The sequence below is a fragment of the Balaenoptera acutorostrata genome, chromosome 7, assembly GCF_949987535.1.
Source record: "Balaenoptera acutorostrata chromosome 7, mBalAcu1.1, whole genome shotgun sequence".
In the NCBI taxonomy this organism is placed as follows: Eukaryota; Metazoa; Chordata; class Mammalia; order Artiodactyla; family Balaenopteridae; genus Balaenoptera; species Balaenoptera acutorostrata.
Window position 1 is genome coordinate 26,079,658 of NC_080070.1, and position 16,897 is coordinate 26,096,554.

Below are 16,897 nucleotides of genomic sequence, written 5' to 3' on the forward strand. Positions count from 1 at the left end.
CTCACGGGCTCTAGAGTGCAGGCTCAGTAGTTGTGGCACACGGGCTTAGTTGCTCTGCAGCATGTGGGATCTTCCCGGAGCAGGGCTCGAACCCGTGTCCCCTGCATTGGCAGATGGATTCTTAACCACTGCGCCACCACGGAAGCCCAAGGACTCATCTTTAATTCCTCCTTTCCCTCCCTGCTGCTGCTACTACTACCATTGCTATCACTACTCCTACTATCACCACCACTACTGCTGAAACAGCCCCATAACTAGTCTTCCTGCTTTCTTTTTCTACAAGGCATCCAGAGTAAGTTTTTAAAACTAGATCATGCCTGATTGAAACTCTTAATTGATTTTCCAATATACTTGGGAAAAAATCTGAACTTGATCTCACTGGCATAGACCTTATCTGCCTTCTACTATATCTCTTCGTTCCCATTCCCACCTGTTTGTTCCAACACCAATGACCTTTCTGTTCCTTGAATGTGCCAAGCCCTTTCCCAGCCTCACTACTCTTTGCACCTGCTGTTCTCTCTGCCTAGAATTCTCTTTTCCTGGTTTGTCACCTGCCTCCTTTTCATCCTTCATGTCCTTATCACTTGCTATTCTTCAACAGACAAGAGAAACCACTCCATTTTTAGCAGGAAGGAATCTCACACGATAGATTAGTGCTTACAGTTTTTTTGGGAAGGCTTGGGAAGAGCTCCAGATTGGAACTTCAGGAGTGAACCCAAGAACACCACCCCAGAACTGGTCCACCAGCACTGCCTCATCAGGAAGTGGGGGAATCAGGAAACCACTGTCCCAACTTCTGGCTTCAGGTTGTACCGCTGTCACCATGCCACAAGCAGGGCATGGGAGATGGGCTTGTCCAAAACACACCAGGGGATGCAGGCAGCCCACTTAAAATGATCACTATCGTCTGGCAGACTCACTTCTTAGGTTGTCGCAAAGGGGTCCAGATTCCCTACCCTAGCCTACTTGGTTACTCTGTTTGCTTCTGTCATCTCCAATGGCTGGGATTAAGTGGACTATAAGCCATTTTCTACCGCTGGTGGTATTTCCAAGACTAAACAGAAGCATTTCTCACAAAACCTGACCATTTGAACTCAATTCTAGATCTTGTAATAATAAAAATCAAAAGGAAGACTATAGTCTAAGGTTTTCCAATACCGTTTTAAACAGGCTACTCAGAAGTCACTGGGAGAGTTTACTAGAAACACAGATTTATTTTTTTAATTCCTTCCTGGAAATAATGAAGTCCTTGGTGAAGCTCAAGAATCTGTTCCTTATAAAAACCACCAGTGCCTCTGGTACATGGTTAGATTTGAGAACCAGGAGACTAGAAGTATCTTGAGGTCCTTTCCATATTTTGTATGAGAATTCACAAGTACCTTTTACATGTATAAGCAATGGTATTAACTAGGATAAGAGCTATAAATGGGCCTGCAGTGTAAACTGACAGGTCCACTGTGCTCCTACGGCTCTGCATTGCATGTGGTTGCAATTCAGGGCAGCCCAACCCAACACTCTGAGGCTGCAGCTGGGAGCAACTGTGACTAAACTGATTCCCATAATAGCTGACTCATTTCATTGCTTCCTGCTTCTCTTATTGTAGTTTAAAATGTTTGCCATGGAGAGCCTAGCGCACTGCCCAGTGCATTGCAAGTGCTTGGTAATTACTAGTTATATATACATGTTTATTAAAAGAAGGAAGGGAGGGAGGGAGGAAGGGATGGAGAGGGGGAGGAAGCAAGTAATGGGACAATGTGGGAAATATAGCATAGAAACAAATTTACTGTTCTTAGGTCAGGATGGAATTTTGACTTAGGAACATAAACACTTAAAGTCTCTGGAGAAGAAGACAACATTATTTTCTCCACTGTTTTATGACTATCAAAAAATTAAATTTTGTTGCACTGATTTTTAGGCATCTGAGAGCTTAGGTAGCTGAACATAACTTAAAAATAAATAATAGAGATTTTTATTTCATCAAATGTTGTGAGAATGGCCTTGGGCTGGGTGCACTCAACTGAGCCTGGAGTTCTAGAGGCCCCTTTACCACCCTTATCAAATTATGTAATTTATTTCTGTCAACTTTTTAAACTCTAAAATGTAGATTATGATAACTTTTTAATTATAGGATTCTTAAGAGAATCAATTGAGCTAACGAATGAGAACATGGTAAGAAATATTTAAAAGTGAGATCTAAAAAAGATTACTTGGCATTCTTGCAGAAATAGGTTTTCTTAAAAATCAATCATTAATTGCTAGAATGTAGAGGTATGAGGTATTTGATTCTGATACAGTCTTCAGCTTTATTTTCTTTGAATTGAATTCTTGGATTCCTGATTTCCTTTAAGTCCAACATGATTTCTTTCAAACACTGCACATGAAACGGCTTTTTATGTTCATTAGTGGTCCCAATATTGTGCAATTACAGTTGTTCTGTCTGCTCTATACCAACCTCCCACATATTAAATCGATGTGTAAAGTCAAGTGGGTGATTAAAAGGACCCTATGAACTATCTGAACAGTGTGTGCATTGGTTCTGATGTTCTTCTATTTCATTGTGGACCCAACACCAGTTCAGTTAATGTCCTCTATCCCCTTATGCAGCGATGCTTAGTTACCCTGAACAGATGTCACAGTGCCTGGAAAAAAAATCAGTTTTTCAATAGACACAGATCTTATTTCTCTGAGGAATACTTTCCATCACTCTCCTTTGAGCCAATATTTATCATTGCCCTGAAACATATGCATTGCAGCTAGAAGGATACAACCAGCTCAGGCAAGCAAGCCCCCAGAGGGCTTAGGGCACTTCTGGGGCACCCTGGCTCTTTATCTGGAGCCTGGAAATGATTTTTTGACACACATCGAAGGGAGAACCTCATCAGACACTGAAAATGGCACCCTGGAGTCTGCAAAAACCTTCCGACTGCTTCAGATGCAGAAACATAAAAGTCAAATTCAAAATGTAGTAGAAAAATGAAAGGAAATAGAGAGGAAAAAGGTGATTAAAAAGAAATGTATGAATTGCTTTTCTAGTTAGCCGTCTTTACAAAGTCATAGGGGGTGTGTTTTGTCCATTGAAGTCCAGAGTCCTTGGGCATCTAATGAAAATATCATGAATTTTCCAATTGCTTTCCATTTTAAAATTTGGAAAGCAAGGGGATTGACATTTGGCATCAATCCAGCAGATACAAAACAGCACGACAGAGCTCTTATAAGCTTATTTTTATTGAATTCGATCCTCATAAAAGCAGCACAGTTACACTTGAGGGACAGTATGGAAGATGGCTTTGCCCTGAATTTTGATAGCATTGTTGAATCTTTAAATCTACTATCATTTCGGTCATTGTATCATTAGTCTTTTCCTCTGAAGTCCTTTGATGGCAATCGTGTTTTTACAGATGAACCCATTAATTCACTGGAACTTAAATGATTAGCTCTGCTTGGCAGTCAGGTGCAGGGATAAGGTTAGATAAAAGTCCCTCAGGTTCAGGTGATTGCTAAGCCTTGAGGGCAGCAGCCAGACCTTCAGAAATCATCCACCAGCTTCTCCCACCACATTTAAAAGAAAGTTTATTTCCCTTTACAGAAAAAGTGCTTCTGAAGATTTTAAGGATCAGGTTGCTGGAAATATATGCTTTTCTCCTCAGAAGCTATGATTATAATTTAGGGAGAATTCCTTGAAGTAAATATAAATGTATTCCAATCTGTGCAATACACACGTAATTAATAATTTGGTAAATATTCATTTGACTTGCTGATGTTCCAGGCACTATGGTAGGCTCCACTGGGGTCACAAAGATATGTAGCCCATAGAATCTGACCCCATTGATCAATTAATTCATTTCTTCATTGTTTTGTCCAGTGATTTATGATAGTCAATAACTGTTTGATAAATTAAAGAAAAGATAGCTTATCAGGTAAGGCTGGATGTTGTAGGAAGCATCAGATGGATAAAGTGTTAACAGGCAGATAAGTCTGGATCATTCCAGGTATAGAAAAATAACATGACACTTTTCCTTCCCAAATAGATCCCAGAGGTGGAAAAGCATTACTAAACATATACTTAGGTTTAGTGAGTAGCACATACCCTGATATGCCTGGAGTGTTTTGTGACATGGATGCAACTGAAAAATAATATTAATATAAGTTAATTACCGATAAAATAATATAAAAGATAAACATCCCTTTTGTTAATTTTCCTGCAAATTTATGTTTATTTGTTTAGTTTTCCTTCAACGGGGGAAAATAGAGCAATTTATTATATCTCAATCTTTGTAAGAAACTCCTTTAAATAAAATTACAACAAAGAGCAAGCCACTACATATACTTTAAAAATTCCCCTTCCATTTACCGTAGGAGAAAAACAACTCTTAAGATTAATTGTGAGGGTTCCACCAGAGTATTGCCTAATTAAAGATGACCAGAGAAGCACCAGCCTTGGAGACTCCTTTAATTTGACAGCCTGGATACTTAGCATGTTTGAGAAGTAGTTCTGCAATCCATTCCATTAGTATCAACCTCTGGAACTTAGCTCAAACAATGGTAGTGCACAAAGGAATAACTTGCTTCTCCGAATAACAGACATTTACTGCATTTGCTTGCATGGTTTTTCACCTTTTTAGTAGATATTTTATTACTAAAATAAAAGAACTGTTTTATGGAAAAATTGCTCTAAGGTGCAGACTGTGGTGAACTTGGGGATCCAGCCATTGCAGCCTTGAGTATAATTTTCACCTGAAGGTTGGGTAAGAGCATTTTTGAAACGATGTGAGCAGCACTTAAGCACTGCTTCTGTTATTTTCATCAAACAGTTTTTAATGCTTCTTTGTTCTTCCGTTGTTGAAGCTTCACATTAGTAACTGCTGATTGATGCTCAAAAGAGAGGGGGATTATGGGAGATAAGTATGGCATACTAATTCCTCTAAATTTGGGGATGGGAAAAAATGCAGAAAGATGTGAGGAAATGTTATAAACATTACAAAAGATAAAAAGAATGATCTGCAGAGGGATGATATGCTGATGTGTTATCCAGACAATAAAAGCTCTTTCCTCCACTGTCAGTTCCTAAGTGGAAACTCCCTTAGTTCTGAAGACCTTTACTAACTTATCTACATCAGTCCCCATCTTCCTCTCCTTCCCTCCAGCCCCATCTTTCCCTGTGCTTCTCTGCCTTCCTGCTTCCAAAGCCCTCCCTCCATCGCCAGCCCTTTTAACATCAGAAAGCAGATATGTTCAAGTTTCTTCTCTCATAAAAGAAGAGTAAAAAGAAATAAGAACACCTCCCTTGTGTTAAACAACTAGGTGGGAGGAATTATTTTCAATGTATACATATGTCAAATTATTACAATGTGCACTTTAAATATCTTACGATTTTATTTTTTAATTATACCTCAATAAAGCTGTGGGGAAACCCACAAAACACACCTTCTGTAAACCTCCTGCCCAGCTGAGGACTATCCGATCTCTCTCAATCACAGCTTCCTTTAAGGAGCCAGGGCTTCCGGGTGTGGCCACTGCATCCTGTACCAGGATAGGTATTCCTGATTTTTCTTTTCCTCCAAGGTGGCTGCATGTGGTGGCATGCCACTGGTACTGATGCTGCCTTTATTTAATATTTTGATATTTTGTTCATGAATTTCTGCCTTAATTTGGGTTTAAATTTTTTTTCATTAATGTAGTATTTATTCTGATTACTGAGTTTTTTTGCCCCTTAATATTTGCATCCAATTGAGTGCCTCACTCACCTCACCCTAGTCGCGGCCCTGTGTTTCCACTAGGACATTTGGTCGGTAACTCAGGATAGTTGTATCTACCTTGAGTCAGGTCTCCTCTCACACTGTTGCTCTCCGTTTCTGTGAATGTCATCACGTTTTACCTGGTTGCCAAAGCCAGAAATCTAGGGCATCCTGGACCTGCCTTCACTCTTTCCCTTATCCCCATCTCCTTAACCATGTAATCAACAATCATATTTTGCCTCCTTAACGCTTTAATATCTTTCTTCAGAGTAAGATAAGACCCTCATAATTTCTTTCCTGAATTGCTATAATCGTCCTCTATTCGTTTTGTATCGGTATGTCCCCCCATCCTTCCCCAGTTACATGGCTGCAGCCAGAGAAATCGTTCTAAAATGCAAATCTGATCATTCCCCTTGACTACTTAAAATCCTTCAGTACCTCTCCACAGCCTAGGATAGAATCCAGAATCCTTAGCAAGACATATAAGAACCTTAATCATTTGGCTCTATTGAACCCTTCATTTCCATCTTCTGCCACTAACCAATTAAGACCTTTGCTGGAGTACTTGCAGGGCCATAAGTGGGCTATTTCCTCACAGCTTTGAGCCTTCTACTGTGCTATTCCATCTGCCTGAAATTTTCTTCCTTTAAAATTCAGTTCGTAGGTCACCTTCTCCAGGAAGTCTTCCAGCTGTTTACAGTCTGAGCTAGGCATCCATTCCATCTACTCCCTATCATTTAGTGTTTGCCTCTCATAGCTTTTTTTTTTTTATTCATTTATTTATTTATTTATTTATGGCTGTGTTGGGTCTTTGTTTCTGTGCGAGGGCTTTCTCCATTTGTGGCAAGCGGGGGCCACTCTTCATCGCGGTGCGCGGGCCTCTCACTATCGCGACCTCTCTTGTTGCGGAGCACAGGCTCCAGACGCGCAGGCTCAGTAGTTGTGGCTCACGGGCCTAGTTGCTCTGCGGCATGTGCGATCCTCCCAGACCAGGGATCGAACCCGTGTCCCCTGCATTGGCAGGCAGATTCTCAACCACTGCGCCACCAGGGAAGCCCCTCTCATAGCTTTTATACTACTTCCTAGACAGTGTGCTCACCATGCCGTGAGCTCCTTGGGGGCAGGGACTGTATCTTTTAACCGTTTGTCTCTAGTGCATGATATAGTTCTTGGCACAAAGTGGGTATTGCCCAAATTATAGAAGATATCACTCTGGAGGTCATTTTTCTTTTCTTATTTTATTTATAACATAAACAACATTTCCTTTAAAAATATTTTCATATATTACTAACCTTGTATTGGGGTAGTTCATGATGTGTTGTATTGGCCTAGAATTTGTTTTTCTTGAATATAGACACCTCAATCCCTCCACTTCCTACCCTACCCTACACGCTCCTGGAAAAGTTACCCTATCTGGATAATCCTAGTAGGAACAGAGATCCTTAAAAATCATGACTTTTTCTGGGTGGGAGGGAGGGGACACTGCCCTGCAGATGCTGGACCTGCCGGCACCATGGGTGCAGCTGCCCTGCTGCACCTGTGACATTGGGGCAGAGAGGGAACGGCTATTTCTACACTGAGTGCTCAGAACAGTGGGCACTAAGATTGGTTTGTAGCAGGACATTGCAAAACAAACAAACAAACAAAAATCATGACTTTACATAGGAGATCCATGAGGCAAGACCAGGGGTGCAGGCAGAAGCTAGAGTTCAGCATCAGACAGGACCATACAAATTCTGTTTCTCATTCTTAAGCTTAGACCTCCAGATACAAGACTTTATCAAAGCAAGAGACCATTGTTGGCCAGCTTAAATGCCTCTGGCTTTGGAGCTGGACAGAAATTGCATGGACATATAGTCCGGGCAAGGAACCTAGAGGGGCAAACATATCTCAAGGGTCTGATTGACCCAGATTAATACAATTTAATAGCAAATGTGTGACAGAATCATTAAATCTAACTAGGTTTGCCTAAGCAGAATCCAGATGAGACACAAAGATCTAAAAATAAAATAGTATATTTCAACACTCAAGAGCTTTCTTGATCACTTTAAGGCATGCTAAGAATTTTCCATAGATATGACAGTTATGAGGCAATTAATGGAATACTTTGCAAATCAATTGCAGAAAAAGAAAAAAATGAGTAAGAAACAGCTAAAGTAAAAAATGAAACTGCTATAAATATAGATAATAGCTTCCATTAAAAGTGTCTTCCAACATTAGAAAGTTTAATCACAGTTACACGCAAATCATTGGTTACACTCTATTTCACAGCTATCCAGCTTGGGGAAATCTATGCACCATTAAACATGATAGGTTCAATGTTTTTTATAATATCTGGTCAGTAGTGGAAAATTTTGTTAGCTGATTTTATTAACAAGTTTCAGTTTCATTTAATTTTAACAATAACAATTAAAAAGCAAGTACAATTTTTTTTAAAATCCGTAGACAACCTTTAAGATAAGATTAGACTGGCCTATGAAGAAGTGGATCCTGGAATATAGTAGAATTGAATTTCTGGAAAAAAATAATGCGTTTTCCTATTTGAAAAAGACAAGTTTAACTTTTACCTCAAGCCATACACCAATATAATCACAGTGAGATCAGATCAGGGTCTTATGTGTAGTAGCCAACCATAAATCAATTATTTAAAAAACGTAGATAATGCATATCTAATCTGTAGAAGAGGAGGAATTTTTCTAAACTTAAAGGAACTGAGGGAAAAAAATCACATAGGAAAATAATAGATTTAACTAAATAAAAAGCTTAAACACTATGAACAAAGTTAAGGAGAAATAGCGGGGAGAAATATTTGCTTCAAATATAAAAGAAAGCATTAATATATTGAATATTTATAATGCTTATACAGATTTCTAACAACCTCCCTCAAAATCCTAAAATATCAATCAACAAAGAACATATTCAAACAATTCACACAAGAAACTGCACTTGACTGTTTATGAAAACGATTAAGCTTTAGAAGTGATCGATGAAACATAATTTGAGACATCATTTTTCACCTATTGAATTAGAAAATATACACAGGAGAAATATTTTGGGTTGATGAGAGGGCAAAGAGACGAGAGTGCTCTTTTATATGGCTGGCAAAGGATTAAATAGGTTATAAAGTAAAGAAAACTTCCTGGAAAATAACTTGCCAGTTATTCTCTTCTTACACTTTGGTTCAGAAATACCTCTTCCAAGAGTTTTACGCTAACAATCTGAAGTAAAAAGTATTTGTGCGTGAAGATTTTTTTTTTTTTAGTTATTATTTATTTATTTATTTGCCTGTGTTGTGTCTTCGTTTCTGTGCCAGGGCTTCCTCTAGTTGCAGCAAGCGGGGGCCACTCTTCATCGCGGTGCGCGGGCCTCTCACTATCGCGGCCTCTCTTGTTGTGGAGCACAGGCTCCAGACGCGCAGGCTCAGTAGTTGTGGCTCACGGGCCCAGTCGCTCCGCGGCATGTGGGATCCTCCCAGACCAGGGCTCGAACCCGCGTCCCCTGCATTAGCAGGCAGAGTCCCAACCACTGCGCCACCAGGGAAGCCCGTGAGTGAAGATTTTTGTTAAGGCTTTTACTGTTAGAAAAAATACACAAATGGCAGTAAAATGGAATATAATATAGGCATTAATATTACAGTAGTTTAAGGAAAAGAGAACATCCTTTTAAGTATAAAATGCAAATCCTATACATGGGGTGATGGATAGGACTTACATATACCAAAAGACTGAAAGAAGAATGCTGGTCTGTTAAAATGAGTGTGTATGGTTGGTAGCTTTATTATTAATTTACTATTGTTTTCTGGTATTTTTCTCTATCTCCTTGATTTTCCAAAAGGGGCATTTATTATTTTCAAAATCAGGAAAATAAACATTGCTAATAAAAGGATTTGGTTGAAAATGGATCACAAGGGAATAATGTTAATATAACACTTCCTATTATTTACCAACCTTCAATAAATTAGCATATTCTTTGTACCCATGTTGACAATTTGGTTTCCTGTCTTGTCACTTGTTATTCCAGTCAGTGACTACTGTGATCTTTAGGGGAGATACCATATCTAATTAACATTAGTGAAGTTTAAGGCAATTAGTAAGTTATTTAACTTCTCCAGCCAACTCTTCCCTGTTGAGGGCTTGGGTAGTGGAGCAAGGGGAGGGGAACACCATTCTTTGTGATGATTTCATGAGGGGTAGTTAAGTAAACCAATCATTAGGCTACGAAAAGAATTTGCCCATAAAGTATGACCTACTAATTTTCTGATCTTGCATCTGTTTTACAAGGTTGATATTTGGAAGGCGATTATTTTACTTTTGTGGGATTTGACATTCGTTAGGAATCAACTCCTGAAAGAATAATGCAGTTAAAATAACCTTAATTCAGAGTTAGTAAGGAACTCTTCCATGGTAGGGAAGAGAAAAATTGCAGCTTTTGTTGTTGTTGTTGTTGTTAGGACAGTGTAAACTCCTATATTCTGCAGTTAGGAGAAGAAATGGATGTAGTTTTTGAGATTCTGAAATATTCTCAATTTATTGCTCAGGGCCACAGTATTTTCCCATTATGTGCTGCTGGAAGAGTTCACCCTTCCCAGGATGGCATATTGAACACACCTTCCAAGTGGAGAGTTATACTGTGTCCTGAAGACAGACAGCTCCCTTCCCAACACTTTTAACACAGGTCACCCAATGTTGCCAGCAAGGACATAGAGAGTGGCCTTAGCAGTCACTATCCTTGGTGGGTGACAACTAGAGGCCTTTGGGACTCAACGATGAGGCATTTCCTCACCATTCTGTTTACCTCTTACTCTACAGCAAGTCTGTGTATCTGTCATTACTATAGAGTTTGACACAATTATAGCAAAACTTCAAAGATTGCAGTGTGAAAATTTAAATGCTGGTTCTCAGGGGTGTCTTCTGACTTTAAAGATACAGAGAGTGTTAGTTAGGCCTCCCACTCCTCTGTCAAGGCCCTCCTCCCAGGGTAAGCCTGACTCCCTCTTGTGATTAGGCAACATGGTCTTTTCCATCCCCGCCTTTCACTTCTGGCCCCATCTCCTCCCAGCCTGTTTCTCCCTCCCTCAGAGTACCAGGGCTCTTGTCTTCTCTCCATCCTACCCCACAACTGCCATGGAGAAAAAGCTTCCTACATTCCTTTACCCTGAGATCCAAATATTAGTTCATTTATAGTAAGATTTCCATCATTCTTGGTTCCATTTGCATTTAAAAGGCCCAAGGGTCTGAGTAGTCTACAGGATTAAATTCTGATTGAGTAGAATTCCTTGAGTTGTCTGCAGAGTCCTGTGGGGATTGGTGCCCCTTCCTATCCAGCTGGCTCTGTTCTTGAACAAGGACGCATGATGAAATTGATCAGCTCCACTCTTACTCTCCTGCTCTCATGCTCACCTTCTCCCTTCCCAGTCTCATCTCTACAGGTACACAGGCTGCATTTCAGTGGGCCCAAGTGGGATTTCATTTCTCCAGTATTGTCCATAACTGAAGTTTTGGTCCTTCTGGCCAGCGCTAGTAGTAGTAGCAATAAATTCAGAAGCATCTCCAACACAAGAATTTGTCTTTGCTTTGACTGCTTTGTTTACACAATTAGAGCTTATCTTTTATAGTTTCCTCTGGCCAGCTTCTTTATAATAACCTGCTTTATAGAGAACCTCCCACCTCACAGTTCTCTGTCCATGTCATCTTAAACAGAGGAAAACAGACCCCCCCCCAAATGATATTCAATCAGCCCAACAATGGCGATAGATACATATATCCTCTCAGAGTTCAGTCATATAGCAAGAGTCTTACGCCTGATAATTCAGAGACTTCTCATATATTTGGTATATACATAAATTGTATGTATATATACAAACACAAAGAAGTATTGCGTTATTATTACAAGTGAAAATACAATCTACAATTGTTAGTGGGATGAATTTGCAGAGGTAGATCTACTTCTGGCCAGTCCCTCCCTTTTTGTAAATGTCCTTTCCAGCCACACTACCCCCAATCACACCCCACACACACTCTATTGTCATTCTCTATTTCATTATCTTGAGAGTGATTTTGTTGAGGCCAGAACCATGACTTATCATTCAGTTGGGAAACTGAAGCTCTTTGGTTTTTTTTTACCCATAAGTAAATTTTCTTCTGTTAGTCATCTAAAATAGACCCTGTGCTAAGTATCTTAAACACAGTATCTTGTTCTGTCATCACAATAACTAATTACTGTAGTTGGCATAGTTCCTATTTTACAGGTAAGGATATCAAAACTAAGGATGGTTGTTACCTGTCTCAGGTCACTATTGTGCAGCAGGGCTCAAGGAGGATTCTATAGAATCACATGGTCAAGGAATAGGCTTTATTGGAGAATCTTACAAGCCGATGTCAGTAAGAGAAGAACATGCTCCTGAAGACTCAACATCCCACAGAGTGGTGGATAAGGAGCAGCCCCGTGCTGGATACAGAGTGGGCTTATGTTCTAGTGGAAGAACATTGCCCTAACTGCTCTCTCTTCTTTTGAGACCAGGGTATGAGCCGCTTGTCAAGATAGTGCAAATATATTGTTTTGGATGACAGGCAATCTGCATTTAGTTGTCAGCAATGCGAGAAAACCAGCTGCTCCAAATCTGGACACCCTGGAACCCAGGGTGAAGTTGTAGCCCCTCTTCTGAGAACACTGTGGCCCTATCCCTTGGGAAAAGTGAGGGCTCCAGCTCTAGCTATTTTATTGTTCAGGTGATTGAAAGAGCATTTAGGGTTACTTTTTGAAAATTCTGCTTCATACCCCAGTCACACAGGTTGTAAGTGTGTGTGTATTAGACGAATGCAGAATTTAAACCCAGATCTCTGTGACTCCAAAGCTGATATGCTATCCATTGCCTATAATACTTATCAATCTTCTATTTTCTTCTTCTTTATCCACAACTTCCGAAACTCACTTTCATTGCCATCCAGCTCAGCTCTACTCCACCACAGGACAACCACACATCTGCCCTTAAATCTTTTTTTAAAACCACAGGGAATATTTATTTTAAGTGAAAATATCCCTCTAAATCTTAGAGACTCCTTTTACCTTTTCTCAATGATACCTAGGGTTCTATTGATCACTGAATAGATGATGAATAGACCTTTCTTGGGAAAGTTTCTTCATCCAAGAGTACTGCTCTCTCTTGCATTTATAGGGCAAGAGAGGAATCATAGTATTTGTTTGCCTTGAGACTCCCATTCTACCACCATCACTAGAAAATTACTCTTCTTTAAAAGTCCATGCAGTCCTTATATATTAATGCCACTCTCCCCCAATTCTTGTTGGCATCATTTATTCCCATTTTAAATATTTATTTTTCTTGATAACTTCAATTGCTAAACATATAACTTCTCCCATTATCTCATTAGTTTTGAAATTAATCTAAGCATCATATTGCGACGATTTTCTTAATCCTAATAAATTTTCCTTCCAACCCTGTTCAGTTACACATTGGCATGGGTATAGTTAGGACCTCTGTATTATCTGGTGTGTTTTTTATGGTTCTCCAGGGAAACAGTACCAGTAGTATATGTAGAGAGAGGTTTATTTTAAGGAATTGGCTCACATGATTTCAAGGGCTGGTAGGTCCAAAATCTGTAGGGCAGGCCAGTGAGCAGAGACCTGGCAGGCTGAAAAGGGTTGAAGTTATAGTCTGGAGTCCAAAGCCAGACTGGAGACAGAATTCCTTTCTTCTCTGGGGAATCTCAGTGTTTCCTCCTAAGGCTTTTTACTGATTGGATAAGACCTGCCCACATCATGAAGCATAATCTGCTTTACTCAAAGTCTACTGATTTATACATTAATCACAACTAAAAATTACCTCACAACAACATCTAGACCAGTGTTTGATCAAACAGCTAGACCCCATCCCATAGGCTGTTCAAGTTGACACAGAAAATTTAATATCTCATTTGGTATGGTTCTGCCTTTGAGATTATTAATGACACTCTCTTGATTTGATTTTCTTCCTGCTTCAGGGGCCACTCTTCAACTTTCTTGTCTCATTGTCCCTTTTTTTTTTTTTTTGGATAGCTCCTCTAAATATGGCTACCAAGATTTGATCCTTTGCTTTTCTATTACTCATTCTTTCTTCACAATCCCATATACTCCCAAAGTATCAGTATCATCTGTGACCCTTAGATTGTGTTCTCTTTTGCTTTGTTCTCACTTCCTTCTACTCATGAGAGCCCCTTTAATTTTCTGGAAAATATGAATGTATATTTTCAAGATTTACCTTCATATGACATTTTTAGAGTTCCCACTCCTCATAGGTTTAATTGGCAATTCTTCCTTTGTACTCTAACCGTACTCTGAATATATGTCTATCAGAGAACCTGCCACAAAGACTTTAATATATGTCTCCTATTGGATTTAGTGCAGAGAGTTAAAAGGCAAGCTACAGAATGGGACGGGACATTTACAATATACATAACAATCAAAGTGCTTGTATATATTCTGGAATACCTATTAAGAAAAAAAGTCCTACAAAGCAATGAGAAAAAGGCAGACAACCCAATAGGAAAAAAAACTCAAAACAACCACGTAATTTGAATATATACTTCACAAATAAAAAAAGTTAAAATGATTTTAAATTCCATTAATAATCTAGGAAATTCAAGCTAAAACCACAATAAGGTAGTGGTATCTACCTTACTACCTTATCTACCTTTTGAGAATGGCTAAATTTGAACAAACTGAGACTATCAAGTATTGGTAAGGATGTAAAGCTATAAGGAGTATCATATACTGCTGGCAGGAGTGTAACTGGCTCAACCACTCTGTAAACCAAATAGGCATTTTCTGTTGTGTTTGAAGACATTCATACTGGCCAATCTACCAGTTCCATTCTTAGTTATATACTCAATGGAAATACACATCCATTTGTAGCAGGACATATATAAAACAATGTTTATAACCATAATGTGCATAATAGCCAAACCAGAAATAACCCAAATGTTCATCAATGCTAGCATAAATACACAAATGATAGTGTCTCTATATAGTGAAATACTATTCAGCAATGAAAACAAATGAATTACACATAACCATAACAGTGACGGTAATTCTCATAAGCAAAATCAAAAGTAGCCAGGTAGACAAACTGATTCCATTATATAAAGTTCAAATAGGGAAATAAAAATGTTTGATTTTATTTACATAAAGTTCAAAAAAAACCAGGCAAAACTAAACTAACGGGTTTAAAAATGCACATCATGCACATTTAGGTGGAAATGATAAGAAGTAAATCAAGGAAAATATTGTCAAAGTGGTTACCTTTAGACAAGAGGATAGATTCGTGATTGGGAGAAGGTACAGAAGGGTCATTGATGGTACACGGGGTGGGGAGCAGTTGTCTGACACTGCCAACAGTGCTCTATCTCCTGACCCATGTGGTGATTACACAGTAATAATTCATTGAAGTCTATGATTAGGCTTTGTTCAGTTTTCTGTATGTGTATTATATTTTATAGTGAAAATCTCTCTATATATAGATATATAAAGATGAAAACAGGTAAAAGTGAGCTACTGGAATTGTAGGGTGATAGGCACCCTGATGGAGACGAGGCAAGCCAATGATTTCTGGCTTGTTTATCACATACTTTTGGGCTGAAGGAATTAGTACCACATTAGTCCAGATGTCATGTATTGTTTTCCACTGAGCTCACAGTAGAGAAAGGCAGTCAAGGGTGACAGGAAAGTGCTGAGCTTTTAGACTTCAACAACCTGTGACTAACACAGTCAGGCTAACAAGAATACACAGAACACAAGGTGCATGGGCTCCCAATTCTCAAATGAGTAGAAAGAAAAAACCAAACAGGCTTTCCCAGACATTCCTTATCCACATAATCCTGAGAATCTGCAATATTGGTCACATTTTACCATGAATCCATCCCTCTTGTCATGGATCTGTGTCCATATTCTGGAAAGCAGCAGAACCTCTCCGGGTCAGACTCTTCAGACGCTGCCCCCGCACAGGACACTTAGTGGTTTTTGATGCCCTGGATGGAGTTGTGGTGCAGTTAAACTCTGACAGGCCTACAGACAGGGGGACCACCAAGCCACCTTCTCCTGATAACTTCAGTGTGTTGCTTGAGGACGCCTCTGACCCAGGTGCAGAGCTCTGCCCCTCTCCCTAAACCTCATCTATCAAAGTGAGGAGGAGAAGGATATTCTCTTCCATAGCGTCATGTCAGAAAGAAACAAGTCATAGCAAAAATCACTGGGAGCCAAGAGTGGTAATACACAAAACAGGCCATTTCCCCAAGCTGAGCCCGTGTGCCAGGAGGGACTCCAGCATCGGCCACAGTCTGCTGACACTACATCCACTCTCCCTCCAAGAATCAGGTGCTAAGTCCATAATCTCAGCCTAGATCATCCACTCCATTATGGTGGGTGTGCTCAAAAGGACTCCCTTTTTTTTTTCTCTCTGATCTTCTCTTTATCTTCTTTCCCTCCATCATTGCCCCACTCCCATCCCTTCTCCTGCCTTCCCTTCTGCTCACCTTTCCTTCATCCACATATATTTACGTGCCAGGCACTGTGCTAGGCAATGCAGAACACAGTAGCAAAAGAATTCAACACGTTCCTTCTTTCACGAAGGTCACAATTTCCTGACTCCTGGCCTTAGTGTGGATTATCTAACAACCTCAGAAATGTTTTAATAACTATCTCACAGAAAAGGGAATGCAGTCCAAATTTATTTTCTTCTAGGGGGACTTTAATCTACTATTAACTCATAATTCATAATAAAAAGAGCAATGGAAGAGAAGGACCCGCCCAATCACCTAAAGACCATAAGTCTTTCCAACAAAAACGACTAATGTCTAGGCCCTTGCCTGGGCCAAAATACCTTGTTTGTGTAACATCTATCATATGTAACATATTTAAATGCTTGGCTTAATTAAGAAAGGAACATTGACTTTTTAAAAGTAAATACAACACATACTTGACATTTGATAAGTTCTACAGATGAACAATTAAGTAGAGATATGAGTGGAGGGAGAGAAGTATCAATAGAAAAGGGAGAAAAAGACACCTTAAAGAAGAGAAGAGAAAGGCTTACTAAGTTCTGAAATATTTTCACACTTTATGTTGAGAGCTGAAGATTGTGATTACCTTATCTCTGCCCTTTGAAAGTCTAA

The 16,897-nt window shown here is 39.4% G+C and overlaps 1 protein-coding gene and 1 non-coding gene across 3 annotated transcripts in view; both read left to right on the top strand.

The window, feature by feature from the left end:
• Nucleotides 1-16,897, top strand: part of GRM8 (glutamate metabotropic receptor 8) — a 797,285-nt gene that overhangs the window by 538,918 nt on the left and 241,470 nt on the right. The gene's annotated exons all lie outside the window — the stretch shown is intronic.
• On the top strand, nucleotides 7,228-7,361 carry LOC114237061 (small nucleolar RNA SNORA43). The gene has a single exon (XR_003622856.1). It is a non-coding gene; the product is annotated as a small nucleolar RNA SNORA43 (small nucleolar RNA).